General features: G+C 51.7%; 1 protein-coding gene across 9 annotated transcripts in view; it reads right to left on the minus strand.

Annotated features, from left to right (window-relative positions):
- srpk2 (SRSF protein kinase 2) overlaps positions 1-16,953 on the minus strand; it is a 291,904-nt gene that overhangs the window by 47,315 nt on the left and 227,636 nt on the right. The gene's annotated exons all lie outside the window — the stretch shown is intronic.

Genomic DNA, 16,953 nt, shown 5'->3' on the forward strand with positions numbered 1-16,953 from the left:
GAAAAGTCTACAAGTCAACACAAGTGAGAAAAATCTGAATAGAGGATTATTTACTTTCAATATTTTTCTTAAAGGAAACTGCGAGTGGTAAATCTACATAGTTACTGAGTAGGACACACGAGGTGGCTTCAACAGTACAATTAAATTAATTGGTTTACAAACATTACAGCAATGATTTACTGATCTCACATGTGGCGCTGAAAAGAATTTGGATTTACACAGCGCTTTTTATAATCTCAGGAAATCCCACAGCCATGGAAAAATAATTGATATGTAGTCACTGTGCTGAGGTAGGAAACATGACAGCTAATTTGCGCACATGACAGCAAAGTCCATAAACAGCAATTTGAAAATGAGAGCCCAGATAGCTCAGTCGGTAGAGCAATGTGGAAATGCCCAAACATTTTATTTTAATGTTGACAAAGGACGGTGAGACAACTCCGCTGCTCTTCCTTGGATAGTACCATGGAACCATTTTTTATTTTGGAAAAACATTTTATTGAAGGCATTTTAAATATATACATCACAAAAATACAAAAGCCAACCGTGGCAACAGGTATCAAACTCCACCCTTCCTGCACCTCCCTCGGCCAACAGCCCTCTGCCCCGGCCACCCAACTCAGCCCGCTACCACCCCGGCTCCTGCCTCCCCTTTTCAACATTTCGACCCAGATGACGTCCAAGAAGATGGGGACCCAGGTCATCGGGCGGGAATCACAGCAGGCCACCTCAACTCCTGCTGTACCGTCTGGGGACCCACCTTGATGCAGCGTTAGGGCCCATAAAGCCAGAAAGGTAGACACCAGTTAAGTTGGCGGGGGTGCAGGGCAGTTTAGTTATAGAGGCTAGGGCACATATATGCGAGGATGCATCAGGCCGCCACAATTCGGTATCATACTGGAGGACTCCTCTGCACTGTAAATTCTGTGATTCTATGATTCAATCATGCTCCTGGTTGCTGTACGATTTTTAAAAGCACAAGTGAACCACACCGTAGGGAACTCGGCCCATCAGATGAGAAAAATCACAGAGGCCCAGGAGAATACCGGTCGGGCCTGCTAATGACATGCAAGTAGTGTTTACTGTACATGCATTCGCGAACCAACTCGCCGTCCAATCTCGTTTCAGCCAACTGAGAATCCCGCCCCAGATATCTGTCAGGAAGCTAAACAAGCCTACCGCCTGGATATAAATACATGTAATTTTACCCACAAGGTAGAAAAGTCCATGCTTAACCATATTAATAGTTTCAGTTTAGTTATGTACAATTATCAAGGAATTAAAGTGTATAATCAATGAACTCAACATATAAGGCACTACTTAAAGGCGACTAGGGATGGGTAATAAATGCTGGCCTAGCTAGCAATGCCCACATCCTGTAAACAGCACATTAGACGGCCTCGGCCATCTTCCACTGCCTGTGAGCCCCCCTATCCACCACTGGTGGATAAAAATCGTGTCAACTTTAAATTTCATGGACATTCTGCCAGTAACATCTGCACAGGTTCGCACATGGACTCAGAGATCCCATATTGGCGAAAGTTGGCCACATTATATTGCTTGGCGGATTACAGAGGAACCACCCCCTCCCAACAGCCCTGCGTTATGAAACAGCAGGAGCCGTGTAGAAAACGGCATCCACCAATGGGGAGCTTGTGCGATCATCCTGCGACCAGGCCAGGAGTCGATCCTGCAGGAGCTGAACAGTGGGCAACCCAGGGATTTCAAATATAAAGATGTTGGCAAGAAGCTGTCTGGTGGACAGGAACCAATGGCGACATTGCTTGAGTAGTGAAAGGATGCCTGGCGTGTCAAGAGCATCAGAAACTCACTCTTTCGGCCTAGTTTCTCCCCTGGGAATGGCCAGGGTGCCCCTGGTGCAGTAATATGTTGACTTCGTCGGATCTTTCATGGGATCCACGTTTTTGATCTTTGTGGACATCCATTCTAAGTGGCTAGATGTAAACAGGGTGACCTCCACCACCTTGAGAACCACTATTGAGAAATTAAGGTGCTCATTTAGTACCTATGGGATACCACATAACAGGACTCCGTTTAGAAGCGAGGAGACCTTAGCATTGGTGCGCACAAACAGGCAAGACACATCTGACCACCCTGTAACGTCCGTTATCAAACAGCATAGCAGAGCAGGTGATATAAACATTGAGGCAAGGCATGTGGTAGCAAACCACAGGCTCCCTGAATACATGAAAGGTTTACCCATGTCATGACATGGATAGCACCGGCAGAACTGTTGATGGGCCGGTGCCTCCCAATCACTTAAGTCCCACTTTCCCAAGATTGACAAACTACAAAGTGCGGAGAAGCAGAGGTTGGTGGATGCCAACCTTGAGGTGAATCGCCAATACTTGCTTATCCCGAATCTGGAGTTGTTAGCAAGCAGGAGAAAATTGCGGTGGGAATTTGGGCTGCATTTGAAGGGCAGGACGTGTGCCAGCTGCGACATTTGAGGGGTGCTTTTTATGAGCATGGGAAGAAGACCCCAGCTGAAGCAGTAGGCGGCCTCTCAGAAAATAGAGCAGATGGTGGACTTGAGTGACAGTTTGGTCTCCGCCTCAGGTAAAGTCAATGAGGCCTTCAAGGCCTTCATAAGTCGGAGCCCCTGGAAGATGGGAGGTCTATGATGGAATTTTTGGATGGCTGGTCTATCCCAGTTGTAGAACGAGAGAAGGCAGGAGTTGGAGACCTCGTTCAGCCTGAAGGATGTCATGAAATGTATGTGCAGCCGGGTAAGGTGCTGGGCCTGTTTGGATTCGCGATCGAATTTTATAAGAAATTTGCGATTCAGCTGGTCCCATTGTTGTTAGAGATATTTAACAATTCCATGTCCTAGGGGATATTGCCAGTCACATTGGTGCAGTCATCGATTTCCTTGATTTTAAAGAAGGATAAGGATCCAACAGAGTGTGGGTTGTATAGCCATATTTCATTATTGAATGCAGATGAGAAGTTGTTGCCGAAGGTTTTGGCAATGGTTTTGTGAAGGGGAGGTCGTGTCTCGCTAACTTGATAGAGTTTTTCGAAGAGGTCACAAAGATGATTGATGCAGGTAGGGCAGTGGATGTTGTCTATATGGACTTCAGTAAGGCCTTTGACAAGGTCCCTCATGGTAGACTGGTACAAAAGGTGAAGTCACACGGGATCAGGGGTGAGCTGGCAAGGTGGATACAGAACTGGCTAGGTCATAGAAGGCAGAGAGTAGCTATGGAAGGGTACTTTTATAATTGGAGGGCTGTGACTAGTGGTGTTCCGCAGGGATCAGTGCTGGGACCGTTGCTGTTTGTAGTATATATAAATATGATTTGGAGGAAAATGTAACTGGTCTGATTAGTAAGTTTGCAGACGACACAAAGGTTGGTGGAATTGCAGATAGCGATGAGGACTGTCAGAGGATACAGCAGGATTTACATCGTTTGGAGACTTGGGCGGAGAGATGGCAGATGGAGTTTAATCCGGACAAATGTGAGGTAATGCATTTTGGAAGGTCTAATGCAGGTAGGGAATATACGGTGAATGGTAGAACCCTCAAGAGTATTGAAAGTCAGAGAGATCTAGGTGTACAGGTCCACAGGTCACTGAAAGAGGCAACACAGGTGGAGAAGGTAGTCAAGAAAGCATACGGCATATTTGCCTTCATTGGCCGGGGCATTGAGTATAAGAATTGGCAAGTCATGTTGCAGCTGTATAGAACCTTAGTTAGGTCACACTTGGAGTATAGTGTTCAATTCTGGTCGCCACACTACCAGAAGGATGTGGAGGCTTTAGAGAGGGTGCAGAAGAGATTTACCAGGATGTTGCCTGGTATGGAGGGCATTAGCTATGAGGAGCGGTTGAATAAACTCGGTTTGTTCTCACTGGAATGACGGAGATTAAGGGGCGACCTGATAGAGGTCTACAAAATTATGAGGGACATTGCCAGAGTGGATAGTAAGAGGCTTTCCCCCAGGGTAGAGTGGTCAATTACTAGGGGGCATAGGTTTAAGGTGCGAGGGGCAAGGTTTAGAGTAGATGTACGAGGCAAGCTTTTTTTACACAGAGGGTAGTGGGTGCCTGGAACTCGCTGCCGGAGGAGGTGGTGGAAGCAGGGACGATAGTGACATTTAAGGGGCATCTTGACAAATATATGAATAGGATGGGAATAGAGGGATACGGACCCAGGAAGTGTAGAAGATTGTAGTTTCCGGGCAACATGATTGGAGGGCCGAAGGGCCTGTTCCAGTGCTGCCCTTTTCTTTGTTCTTTGTTCAATGTGCTTGGAGCCTTGCCTTTCAGTGGTTATATCAGATAAACAGACTGGGTTTGTTAAGGACAGGCCGCTGTCGGCCAACATTCGGCGCTAGCTCAATGTTATTCTGTCATCTTCTCTAGTCCCTGTGCCAGAGGTAATTATTTCAATGGATGTTGAAAAAGTGTTCGATAAGGTGGAGTGGAGGTATCTGTTTGAAATCCTTGGAAGGTTTGGTTTTGGACCTACATTTATATCTTGGATCCAGCTTTTATATAGAATCCCCACCGCGAGCGTTCAACTTGAGCTCGAAATATTTCCAGTTGAAGAGAAGTATGAGGCAGGGTTGTCCATTGTCCCCACTATTGTTTGCCTTGGCAACTGAGTCTCTGGCTATAGCATTGAGGTCATCTATGAGGTGGAGGCGAATAGAAGGGGGGAAGGGAGCATAGGGTGTCTTAGCGCACAGATGATTTGCTGGTGTATCAAACAGATCCTCAGTCCAGTGTAGAGGAGATAATGAAACTGCTTAGGCGTTTCGGCTCCATCTCGGGATATAAACTGAACTTCGGCAAAAGCAAATATTTTCTGGTGAATCCCCCCTGGGAGGGAAGCTGATCTGGGGAGGTTGTCATTTCATCTGGCTAGGTCCAGCTTCCGTTTTCTGAGAATCCGGGTGGTCCATGATTGGGCCTCACTCAAATTTTGTGGGTCTGGTAAATGGGGTCAAGTCTGACTTGAAGAGGGCGGCACAGTGGCGCAGTGGTTACCATTGCTGTCTACGGCGCTGAGGACCTGGGTTCAATCCCGCAAATGGGTCACTGGCTGTGTGGAGTTTGCACATTCTCCCCGTGTCTGCATGGGTTTCATCCCCACAACCCAAAGATGTGCAGGTTAGGTGGATCAGTCATGCTAAATTGCCCCTTAATTGGAAAAAAATAATTGGGTCCTCTAAATTAAAAAAAAAGTCTGACTTGAAGAAGTGAATAAACAGCCCTCCGTGGCTGCCGGGCAGGCTTCAATCAGTTTCAGTGTCTCCCAGTTTTCCTTCCCAAATCTTTCTTTGTGAAAGCTAATAACATATCTTCTTTTATTTGGGTGGTCAAAACCCACGGATTTGCAAAGAGAAAGGCAGTCGGGGGCCGAGATTGCCCAATCTGTTATTTTATTACTGGGCAGTGAACATTGAGAAGATATGTGGGTGGTTTAAATGTACGGAGTACATCTGGGGGCAGAGTGGACTTCAGGTCCGATGGTGGTGGCCACTCAGAATATGGAGACAGTTTAGGCAACATTTCAAATTTTGTCCATGTCTTTGTTAGCCCTAATCTGTGGAAACCTTTGCTTTGTTCCAGCGGTTTTGGACTCGTCATTTGGGGCAAAGGGGGCGGAGGGGTTCGGGGACATGTTTATAGAAGGGAAGTTTGCTGGTTTTGAGGCGTGATTGGGTAAATTCCAGCTTCTGAGAACTAATCTGTGTAGGTGTTATTAGTTCGGAAGTTGAATTGGGGGTGGGGCGGGGGTAGATATCAGATATTTATAGGCGGCTTGTGTCGATGGAGCAAGCTTCATTGGATGAGGTTGAAAGGAAGTAGGAATGGGAGCTGGGTCAGGTTTTTGATGGGGGGGAGGGGGTGTGGAGTGAAGCTCTACACAGGGTCAACTCTACCTCCTCATGTGCTAAGCTCAGCTTGATTCAGTTCAAGATTATGTATAGGGCACATCTGATCAGGGCAAGGAAGGGCAGGTTTTTTCTGGATAGACGCGAGCGTTGTTCACGGGGTTCAGAGAATCATACGCATATGCTCTGGTCTTGCCCTAAACATCTGAATTTTGGGTCTCCTTCTTCAGCACCATGTCAGTGATTTTTGGGATTGAGTTGAAGCCTTGCCCATTGGTGGCTATCTTTGGGGTCTCAGACTCGCCGGAGCTGCAGGCGGGGGCCTTCGCCTCGCTAATAGTCCAAAGGCGAGTTCCGCTTGGGTGGAGGACTCCACTTCTGCCCAGTGCTTTGGTTTGGTTAAGTGACCTTATGGAGACTTGCACTTAGAAAAAGTCAAGTAGATCATGAGGGGATCGACAGAAGAGTTCTAATCGAGATGGCAGCCCTTCATTTCCTAATACAGGAAGTTGGTCACCATCAGGTGCTCGGGGGGGGAGGGGGGGGTTTCTGGTTTTGTTTCGGGTTTTGTCTCAGTTGATTTTTTTGATGTGGGGGAGACAGGGGGAGTGGACTCTGGAATTCTGTTTGTTCCATAGTATGGTTTTACCCTGTTATATTGAAAATATTTTCTGAATAAAAATATTTTTTAAAAAAGGTCGATCTACAAGAGGATATTCAGAAGTAACATCATGACCACAGGACGCCTGGGAAAAGTTTCCATCCGGGGAACACAGTTTATGTCCGGAATTTCGGAGACTGGGCTCATGGTTCCTGGGGATCATATTGGAGAATACAAGGCCAATATCTTACAGGGTCAGGAGGGAAAACCTCCCTTAAAAGCAGAGAGCCCGGCTCAGAAAGCTGAGCTGCTGGAACCATTAAAGGCCTCACTTGACAAGCTTACGGCGACTCAGACGGCCCAGAAGGCAGTGATCTGCAAGGTCCGGCAAAAGGCCTCGGAGAATGAGGACGAAATCCTAGGCCTGGCAGTGAAGGTGGAGTCGCACGAGGCGCTCCACAGGAATTGGCAGGCGAGGCTGTAGGAAATGGAGAACCGCTCGCGGCGGAAGAATTTGTGGATCCTGGGCCTCCCGGAGGGGCTGGAGGGATCGGACTTGGGGGCCTACGTGGTCACGATGCTGAACTCGCTAATGGGAGCGGGGTCCTTCCAAGGGCCCTTGGATCTGGAGGGGGCCCATCGAGTGTTGGTGAGGAGGCCTAAGCCGAACGAGCCGACAAGGGCGGTGCTGGTGCAGTTTCACCGGTTCGTCGACTGAGAATGTGTGCTGAGGTGGGCCAAGAAGGAGAGGAGCAGCAGGTGGGAGAATGCAGAGGTCCGAATTTTCCAGGACTGGAGTGCGAAGGTGGCGAAAAAGAGGGCTGGTTATAACCGGTCGAAAGCAGTGCTGCACAAGAGAGGGGTGAAGTTTGGCCTGTTACAGCCGGCGCGCCTCTGGGTCACTTATAAAGACACCAGTACTACTTTGACTCCCCGGAAGAGGCCTGTGCCTTGGTCCAGGCAGAGAAGCTGGACTCGGACTGAGGATTGAGGGGGGGTTGGGGACTGATGTGTAGTGTTCGGATGCTCTGTTCTCCCTTGCTCTTTTCTGTTGGTTTTTGTTTTTTTTTCTTGTGGGAAAGCTTGGGGGATGTTTTGTAGGCCCATTGTGGCGCGTGCCTTCTCTTCCCGTGTTTTGGTTCGAGGGGCGGGGTTTGAGCTGGAGGCACGGGCTTTTTCCCCCGCTGGAGTCGGAATGGGAGGGGACTGTGCCGGCCGGGGGGAATGGTGGTTGTGTTACATCGGCGGGGGGGGGACCTTGGGGTGGCGGGAGCAGCCGGGGTCAGCAGGAGTCGGCTGACTTACGGAAGTACAACAAGAGGGGCAACGCAGCTAGGGGGGGCCCCAGCTGGGGGGGGGCCTCGGTGGCGATTTTGGTGGGGAAGAGTATGTCGTTTGTGGCATCGAGTGTGGTGGCGGATAGTTGTGGCAAATATATGATGGTGAGCGGTAGGCTCCAGGGGGAGCGGGTGGTGCTGGTTAATGTGTATGCCCCAAATTGGGACGATGCAGGCTTTATGCGACGTATGCTGGGCCGGATTCCAGACCTTGAGACGGGGGGCTTGATAATGGGAGGAGATTTCAATACAGTGCTGGACCCAGCACTGGAGCGCTCCAGGTCCAGGACGGGTAAGAGGCCGGCGGCGGCCACAGTGCTGAGGGGGTTCATGGACCAGATGGGAGGGGTGGACCCTTGGAGGTTTATAAGGCCGGGGGGTAGCGAATTCTCGTTCTTCTCCCATGTCCACAACGCTTACTCCCGGATCGACTTTTTTGTCTTCAGCAGGGCTTTGATTCCGAGGGTGGTAGGGGCGGAGTATTCGGCGATAGCCATCTCGGATCACGGCCCGCATTGGGTGGATCTAGAGCTGGGGGAGGGGAGGGACCAACGCCTGCTGTGGAGGTTAGAGGTGGGGCTGCTGTCGGACGAGGAGGTATGCGTGCGGGTCCAGAGGTGCATAGAGAGGTATTTAGAAACAAATGATAATGGGGAGGTGCAGGTGGAGGTGGTCTGGGAGGCACTGAAGGCGGTGGTTAGGGGGAAGCTGATTTCCATCAGGGCACATAGGGAGAGGGGCAAAAAAAGGGAGAGGGAGAGGTTGGTGGAAGAGATGGTGAGGGTGGACAGGAGGCACGCGGAGGTCCCGGAAGAAGGGCTATTGAGGGAGCGTCATAGTCGCCAAGCGGAGTTTGATATATTGACCACCAGGAAGGCAGAGGCGCAGTGGAGGAGGGCGCAAGGGGCGGTATACGAATACGAATATGGGGAGAAGGCGAGTCGGATGCTGGTGCACCAGCTCCGAAAGCGGGAGGCGGCGAGGGACATAGGGGGAGATAGGGATGGAGGAGTGAGTCTGGTGCGGTGTGCGAGGGGCATTAACGGAGTGTTTAGGACCGTCTATGACAGGGGTGGGCAAACTACGGCCCGCATGCGGCCCGCCAAAGGTCTTTATGCGGCCCACCAAGATCAAGTCATAAAAAAAATTAAAAAACATTTGTTTTTTAAAAATTTTTATTATTTTTTTAATTTTAAGGTTAATGGGGGGGGCTGTTGGGTTACTGGTATAAGGTGGATACGTTGACTTGAGTAGGGTGATCATTGCTCGGCACAACATGTGTTTCATATGAAGTTTCTACTTTAAAATATTAATTAATAAAAATTAATTGCTTTTTTTTTAAAAAACCTTTTATTTTGGCTATTTTAAATATTAATTACTTTACTTAATATACTATGCGGCCCTTTAAAATTGTGAATTTCTGAATGTGGCCCTTGCACGGAAAAGTTTGCCCACCCGTCTATGAGGAGCTGTACCGGTCAGTGCCCCCTGGGGAAGAGGGAGGAATGGACCGCTTTTTGGGCAAACTGGAGTTCCAGAGAGTAGGGGAGGAGCAGGTGGAGGGTCTGGGGGCGCCAGTTGAGCTGGAGGAGCTGGTCAATGCGATGGGGAGTATGCAGTCAGGGAAGGCACCGGGGCCTGATGGGTTCCCGGTGGAATTTTATAAGAAGTTCTCAGACCTGCTGGGCCCGCTGCTAGTGAGGACCTTGAATGAGGCAAGGGAGGGGGGGGCGTTGAACCCGACGATGTCCAGGGTGTTAATCTCATTGATTCTGAAGCGAGATAAGGACCCCCTCCAGTGCGGGTCATACAGGTCGATTTCGCTTCTCAACGTGGATGCGAAACTGCTGGCCAAGATATTGGCCAGGAGGGTGGAGGATGTGGTGCCGCAGGTTATTCACGAGGATCAAACGGGTTTTGTGAAGGGGAGGCAGTTGAATGTTAATGTGCGGCGGCTTCTCAATGTCATAATGATGCCGGCGGTGGACGGGGAGGCGGAGATAGTGACTGTGGAAGGTGTTGAGGAGATTTGGGTTTGGTGAGGGATTCATTAGGTGGGTGAGGCTGTTGTATAATGCTCCGGTGGCGAGCGTCGTGACGAATGGGAGGAGATCGGAGAACTTTCGGTTGTACCGGGGAACAAGGCAGGGGTGCTCCCTGTCTCCCCTGCTGTTTGCGTTGGCGATCGAACCCCTGGCCATGGCGCTGAGGGAATCGAGGAACTGGAGGGGGATAGTGTGTGGGTGGGGGGGCATCGGCTGCCGTTGTACGCGGGCGATTTATTGTTGTATGTTGCAGATCGGCGGGGGGGGGGGGGGGGGGGGGGGGGGGGGGGAAGAGGGAGGAGATGCCGGAGGTGATGAGGATTCTTGGGGAGCTTGGGGACTTCTCTGGGTATAAGCTCAACGTGGGGAAGAGTAAGCTGTTCGTGGTGCATTTGGGGGACCAGGAGAGAGAGATAGGGGAGCTTCTGCTGAAAAGGGCAGAGAGGTGCTTCAGGTACCTGGGGGTCCAGATAGCCAGGAGCTGGGGGGCCCTGCATAGGCTCAACTTTACAAAGCTGGTGGAGCAGATGGAGGAGGAGTTTAGGAGGTGGGATGTGTTGCCACTCTCCCTAGTGGGCAGGGTCCAGTCGGTCAAAATGACGGTGCTCCCGAGGTTTCTGTTCCTCTTCCAGTGTCTACCCATCATGATCCTGAAGGCTATTTTCAGGAGGGTCAGTAGGAGTATTATGGGGTTTGTGTGGGCGCAGAAGACCCCGAGGGTGAGGAGTGTATTCTTGAAGCGGGGCAGGGAAGTGGGCGGGTTGGCGCTGCCCAACCTTTGTGGGTACTACTGGGCTGCGAACGTGGCAATGATACGTAGGTGGGTGATGGGGTGGAGCGGGCGGCATGGAAGAGGTTGGAGGCGGCGTCCTGTGTGGGCACGAGCTTAGAGGCACTGCTGACGGCCCCGTTGCCGCTCCCCCCGGCAAGGTATTCTACGAGTCCGGTAGTGGTGGCTACCCTCAAAATCTGGGGGCAGTGGAGGCGGCATAGGGGGGAGGTGAAGGCTTCAGTTTGGTCCCCGATACGGGGGAACCACCGGTTCGTACCAGGGAGGATGGACGGAGGGTTTTTGAGCTGGCACAGGACAGGTTTCAGGCGGATGGTGACCTCTTTCTCGATGGGAAGTTTGCGACCTTAGAGGAGTTGGAGGGGAGGTGGGGTCTCCCCCAGGGAATACTTTCGGGTATATGCAGATTAGGGCGTTTGTTAGACGGCAGGTGGTGGAGTTTCCACTGTTGCCGCCAAGGGGGGTTCAGGACAGAGTGCTCTCGGGGACGTGGGTCGGTGAGGGGAGGATCTCGGCAATCTATCAAGCGATGCAGGAGGGTGAGGAGGCCTCGGTGGAAGAGATGAAAGCGAAGTGGGAGGAGGGGTGGGTGGGTAAGGAGATTGATGAGGGGACATGGGCGGATGCTCTGGGGAGGGTGAATTCCTCCTCCTCTTGCACACGGCTTAGTTTAATCCAACTAAAGGTGCTGCATAGGGCGCATATGACTGGAGCAGGCTGAGCCGGTTCTTTGGTGGAAGCGGACAGGTGTGGCAAGTGTTCGGGGAGCCCAGCAAATCACACCCACATGTTCTGGGCGTGTGCTGCTTTTGGAGGGGTGTTGCTGGGACATTGACACGGGTGGTTGGCTCCAGGGTGGAGCCGGGCTGGGGGCTCGCAATTTTCGGGGTAGCATTGGAGCCGGGAGTGCAGGAGGCGAAAGAGGCCGGCATTCTGGCCTTTGCGTCCCTAGTAGCCCGACGCAGGATTCTCTTACAGTGGAAGGATGCGAAGCCCCCGAGCGCGGAATCCTATATCAACGACATGGCTGGGTTCATTAAACTGGAGAGGGTCAAGTTTGCCCTAAGGGGGTCGGTACAAGGGTTCTTCCGGCGGTGGCCGCCGTTTCTAGACTTCCTGGCAGAGCATTAGGGGGCGGTCAACTTCAGCAGCAACTTGGGGGGAGGTGGGGCTACTTGTTTGATATGGGGGTATGGTTTCATGGTTTTATGCTCATTCTTTTTGTTAATTTAATGCTTTTGTATTTGGGGGGGGGGGGTTATTGTTTTTCTTTGTTTTGTTGGTTAAAATTTGTTGAAAATTTGAATTAAAATTATTGTTTTAAAAAAAGGGATGCATCACATGATTCTACCCGATTTAGCCCTTTTGGACTGAAATTAATCCAAGAAACTTTATTAAGTAAGAAGTCAGACTGCCCCAAACTTGCTGGGTTCTGGACAGCCTTCTCCAAGGCAATGTCCAAGGTTGTGGGGGTGAGGGTGAAGCCATGCTCAATAGTGGCAATCTCAGGGTATCAGAGCAACCAGAGCTACACATGGGGAAGGGGGCTAACGCCCTTGCTTTCGCTTCCCCAATCGCACGCCGGAGAATCCTGCTCAGCTGGCGATCGGCAGCACCACCCAAAGCTGCTGATTGGCTCGCTGACCTCTCGGAATTTCTCCACCTGGACGCCATCCGAGGAAGGCTTCCTAGAAACTTGGGGGCAGTTTGTCGGCCTGTTCCAAAACCTGCTCGAGGCCAGCAATGAGGAATAAGTTAAGAATAAAAAAACAAGTTAGATGAGGAACCAAAGGACTGCAGGGGGGAAAGGAAGGTGGAGAAACCACAAAAAAAAGAGGAGGGGGTAACCCCCCCCCCCCCCCCCCCCCCCCCGAAAATAAAAGCAAAGCACAGCAGAAGGCAACGGGAGGAGGGGGAAGGCACAGGGGGAGTACGCAAGGGTGGGGGGCCAGGGGCGATACCATAAAGCGACCCAGAGGTCGGCGAAATGTATAAGGACCAATTTAAAAAAAGACAAAATAAATCTTTCTGTACAATCAAGTAAATTAACGTGGGTAAGAAAAATGTGATGTAAATTGTTTATAAATATGAGAAATGCCAATAAAAAGATTATTTTAAAAAGTAAGTCAAGACTACATTTCTGGACTACATATCAAATTTTAGAGAAAGACTGAATGGGGCCTTGTGAGGTGGCAAGGAAGCATTTAAAAATAAAATAGCAGGGACTGAAGGCAACAGCTGATAAGAAAGCAAAGTTGTGTAGTTTTGCAGCAATGGAGACAGTGCGAGAGCTATTACCTGTGTCGGGCAAACCACAAAAGGCTAAATTTAGTGGACCATATTAAATTGAAAGAAAACCGATGAAGTAAATTATCTGGTACGCACCCCAGATAGATGTAAATCTTACAGAGTGTGCCATATTAACATGCTTATGAGATATTGGGATAGAGGAGGTGAGGACAAGCACGAGGTTTTAATAGTATTGAAGCCGGGAGAAGAAGAAGGGTTAAATTCTGACAGTGACTTCCCTCTAATTCATTTGGGTAATGAGAAAGTACTGAAAACTTTACCCAACTGGTTAAGTTATCTTCCAGAAAAGAGCTGATACGAATTGGAAGAGTTATTGTAGTCTTGTAAATCTATTTGTGGCAATAAATTAGGTAGAATGGGATATAGTGATGCATGATGTAGATGTGGGGAAACAGTTCCAACAAAGCAAAACCCATACACAGATACAGAAGGAAATTATACATATGCTCCGAAATGACATGATTGAATTGAGTTCCAATGATTGAAATTCACCTATCATAATGGTGCCAAAGCCAGATGGAATGCAAAGATTTTGTGTGGACTAAAGGGAAGTGAATGCCATCACCAGGAGGGATTTGTTTTCTGTACCACAGTTGGATAATTGCATTGAAAGAGTTGGACAATCAGAGGGCAAAGGAAATCTGTGACACCAAATGGACTTTATCAATCTAAAGTTACGCCTTTCAGGATAAAGAACATTTCAGAGATGAAAGAAAAAAGTTATTCAAGGACTAAGTTACTGTGCAGTGTACATTGATGATTTAGTGGTGTTTACTTATAGTTGGGAGGAACATTAGCAACACTTAAAAGAACATTAGCGTGGTTCGTAACAGTAATTGGCAAGTATTATAATTGAGATTAGCGTGCACCTCAGATCTCACAACAGTTTGATTTTGATGTGCTGATAAACCCATTGATTTTCAGCAATGCTTCCCTCACCTTTATCATGGAACCTTCCCTACCTGGACATTTTTCTCATTGGGCTTTCCACAGAAATTACAAGCTCATGGAATCGACAACTCGATTCCAGATTTCCTCAGTTGGTCATATTCATTCCTTGGAGTCAGACTGCTTTGGCTTCAAACTTCACTACAGATTTAAGCACATGCTTTCGGATGACACTTTAATGCGATCTGTGGAATATGCAGCATTGTAGGAGGCGCTGTCTTTCAGACAAAATGTTAAACTGCGGCAGAACTTCTTGATGAAGCAATTATAAAAGGTTCCATGGCCCTATTCAAAAATGCACAAGAGAGTTCTCCCGAGAAACTAAAAACAGGCATTCATCTTCTATTTCCCGAATCTTGCAGTGCTAAGTATGGATGAAAGAATTGCTGTCTAATTTAATCCATGCAATAAAAGTAAGCACATTATGATAAGCAATTTATGAGCGATCAAACATTTGAAACACAGCAAAAAAAAAGGGAGTGGGGGGAGGGAACAAGGAGGGGGCACGAGAGCGGGTGCTCGACGGGGTGGCATGGTGGAGCGAGAGGGGGTGGGGTGGTGGAGCTGGGATGGAGGAGCTAGAGGGGGATGGAGGAGCAAGGGGGTCGAAGTGGCAGCAGGAGGGGGAGCGAGAGCGATATAGGGAGAGCGCAAGCATTAGCGGGGTAGGGAGAGTGAGAGTGGGGTAGGGAGAATGAGAGCGGGGTACGGAGAGTGAGAGCGGGGTAGGGAGCACGAGAGTGGGGCAGCGAGACAGTACTGTCAATCCTCTGCTCACCAGTATTTGATGAGATGGATGGGGAGGGTGAGACGGACAGGAGGGTTTAGAAGGGGGACATTTTGGAGCGAGGGAGGTTGGGTGCAAGAGGAAGTGAGAGCAAGAGGGGGGAGGGAGAGCGCGAGGTGGGAGGGAAAGCAAGCGGGGGGAAGGGAGACCGATGGGGGGAAGGGAGAGCGGGAGAGCGGAAAGGGAGAGCGAGAGGGGGGAAGGGGAGCGAGAGAGGGGGGAGGGAGAGCAAGTGTGGGGAAGGGAGAGCGAGAGGGGGGGGAAGGGATAGCGTGAGGGGGGAGGGAGAGCAAGTGGGGGGAAGGAGAGCGAGAGGGGGAAGGAGAGCGAGAGGGGGAAGGAGAGCGAGAGGGGGAAGGAGAGCGAGAGGGGGAAGGAGAGCGAGAGGGGGAAGGAGAGCGAGAGGGGGAAGGAGAGCGAGAGGGGGAAGGAGAGCGAGAGGGGGAAGGAGAGCGAGAGGGGGAAGGAGAGCGAGAGGGGGAAGGAGAGCTAGAGGGAGAAGGAGAGCTAGAGGGAGAAGGAGAGCGAGAAGGGGGAAGGAGAGCGAGAGGGGGGGAAGGAGAGTGAGAGGGGGGGGAAGGCAGAGCGAGAGGGGGAAGGGAAAGCGCGGGCGAGAGAAGGGAGAGCGAGAGAGGGGGAAGGGAGATAGCGAAAGGGGGGAAGGGAGAGCGAGAGGGGGAAGGCAGAGGGGGTAGGGTGAGAACGAGAGCGGGAAGGAGAGAGTGAAAGGGGGAAGGGAGAGCGAGAGGGTGAAGGGAGAGCGAGAGGGGAAGGGAGAGAGTGAAAGGGGGAAGGGAGCGCGAGGGGTAAGTGAGAGTGAGAGAGGGTGGAGGGAGAGTGAGAAGGGGAAGGGAGAATGAGAGGGGGAAGGAGAGCGAGAGGGGGAGAGCGAGAGGGGAAAGGGAGCGTGAGAGGGGGAAGGGAGAGCGCGGGGGAAGGGAGAGTGAGAGAGTGAAGGGAAAGCGAGAGGGGAAGGGAGAATGAGAGGGGAAAGGGAGAGCGTGAGAGGGGGAATGGAGAGCGAGAGGGGGAAGGGAGAGCGTGAGGGGGAGAGGAAGGGGGAAGGGGGGAAGGGAGAGAGAGGGGGAAGGGAGAGCGAGAGGGGAAGGAGAGCGAGAGGGGGGTAGGAGAGCGAGAGAGGGAAGGAGAGCGAGAGGAGGAAGGAGAGCGAGAGGGTGAGAAGGTGAGCGAGAGGGGGAAGGAGAACGAGAGAGGGGAGAGCGAGAGAGGGGAGAGAGCGAGGGGGGGAAGGGTGAGAGGGGGAAGGAGAGCGAGAGGGGGAAGGAGAGCGAGAGGGGGGAAGGGAGAGCGAGAGGGGGGAAGGGAGAGCGCGAGGGGGGAAGGAAGAGACCGAGAGGGGGGAAAGGAGACAGCGAGGGGGGAAGGGAGAGTGAGGGGGGAAGGGAGAGCGAGGGGGGGAAGGGAGAGCGAGGGGAGGAAGGGAGAGCGACGGGGGGAAGGAGAGCGAGAGGGGAAGTGAGAGCAAGAGGGGGGAAGGGAGAGCAAGAGGGGGAAGCCAGAGGGGAAGGAGAGCCAGAGAGGGAAGGAGAGCCAGAGCGGGAAGGAGAGCCAGAGCGGGAAGGAGAGCCAGAGCGGGAAGGAGAGCCAGAGCAGGAAGGAGAGCGAGAGCGAGAGGGGGGAAGGACAGCGAGAGGGGTGAAGGGAGAGCGAGAGGGGGAAGGGAGTCAGAGGGGGGAAGGGAGAGAGACAGGGGGGAAGGGAGAGCGAGAGGGGGAAGGGAGAGCGAGAGGGGAAGGGAGAGCGAGAGGGGGGAAGGGAGAGCAAGAGGGGGTGGGAAGGGAGAGCGAGAGGGGGAAAGGAGAGCGAGGAGGAAGGGAGAGCGAGAGGGGGAAGAGAGAGCGAGAGCGGGAAGTGAGAGAGTGAGAGGGGTGAAGGGGAGCGAGAGGGGGAAGGGAGAACGACAGGGGGAAGGAGAGCGAGAGGGGGGGAGAGCGAGAGAGTGGGAAGGGAGAGCGAGAGGGGGGAAGGGAGAGCGAGAGGGGGGAAGGGAGAGCGAGAGAAGGGCGAGTGAGAGAGGGGAAGGGAGAGCGAGGGGGGAAGGGAGATAGCGAGAGGGGGGGGAAGGGAGAGCGAGAGGGGAAGGGAGGGCGAGAGAGGGGAAGAGAGAGTGAGAGGGTGAAGGGAGAGCGAGAGGGGGAAGGGAGAATGAGAGGGGAAGGGACAGCGAGGGGGGGAAGGGAGAATGAGGGGGGAAGGGGACAGCGAGGGGGGAAGGGAGAGCGAGGGGGGGAAGGGAGAGCGAGGGGG

This window comes from Scyliorhinus canicula, chromosome 11 (assembly GCF_902713615.1).
Source record: "Scyliorhinus canicula chromosome 11, sScyCan1.1, whole genome shotgun sequence".
NCBI classification, from domain to species: domain Eukaryota; kingdom Metazoa; phylum Chordata; class Chondrichthyes; order Carcharhiniformes; family Scyliorhinidae; genus Scyliorhinus; species Scyliorhinus canicula.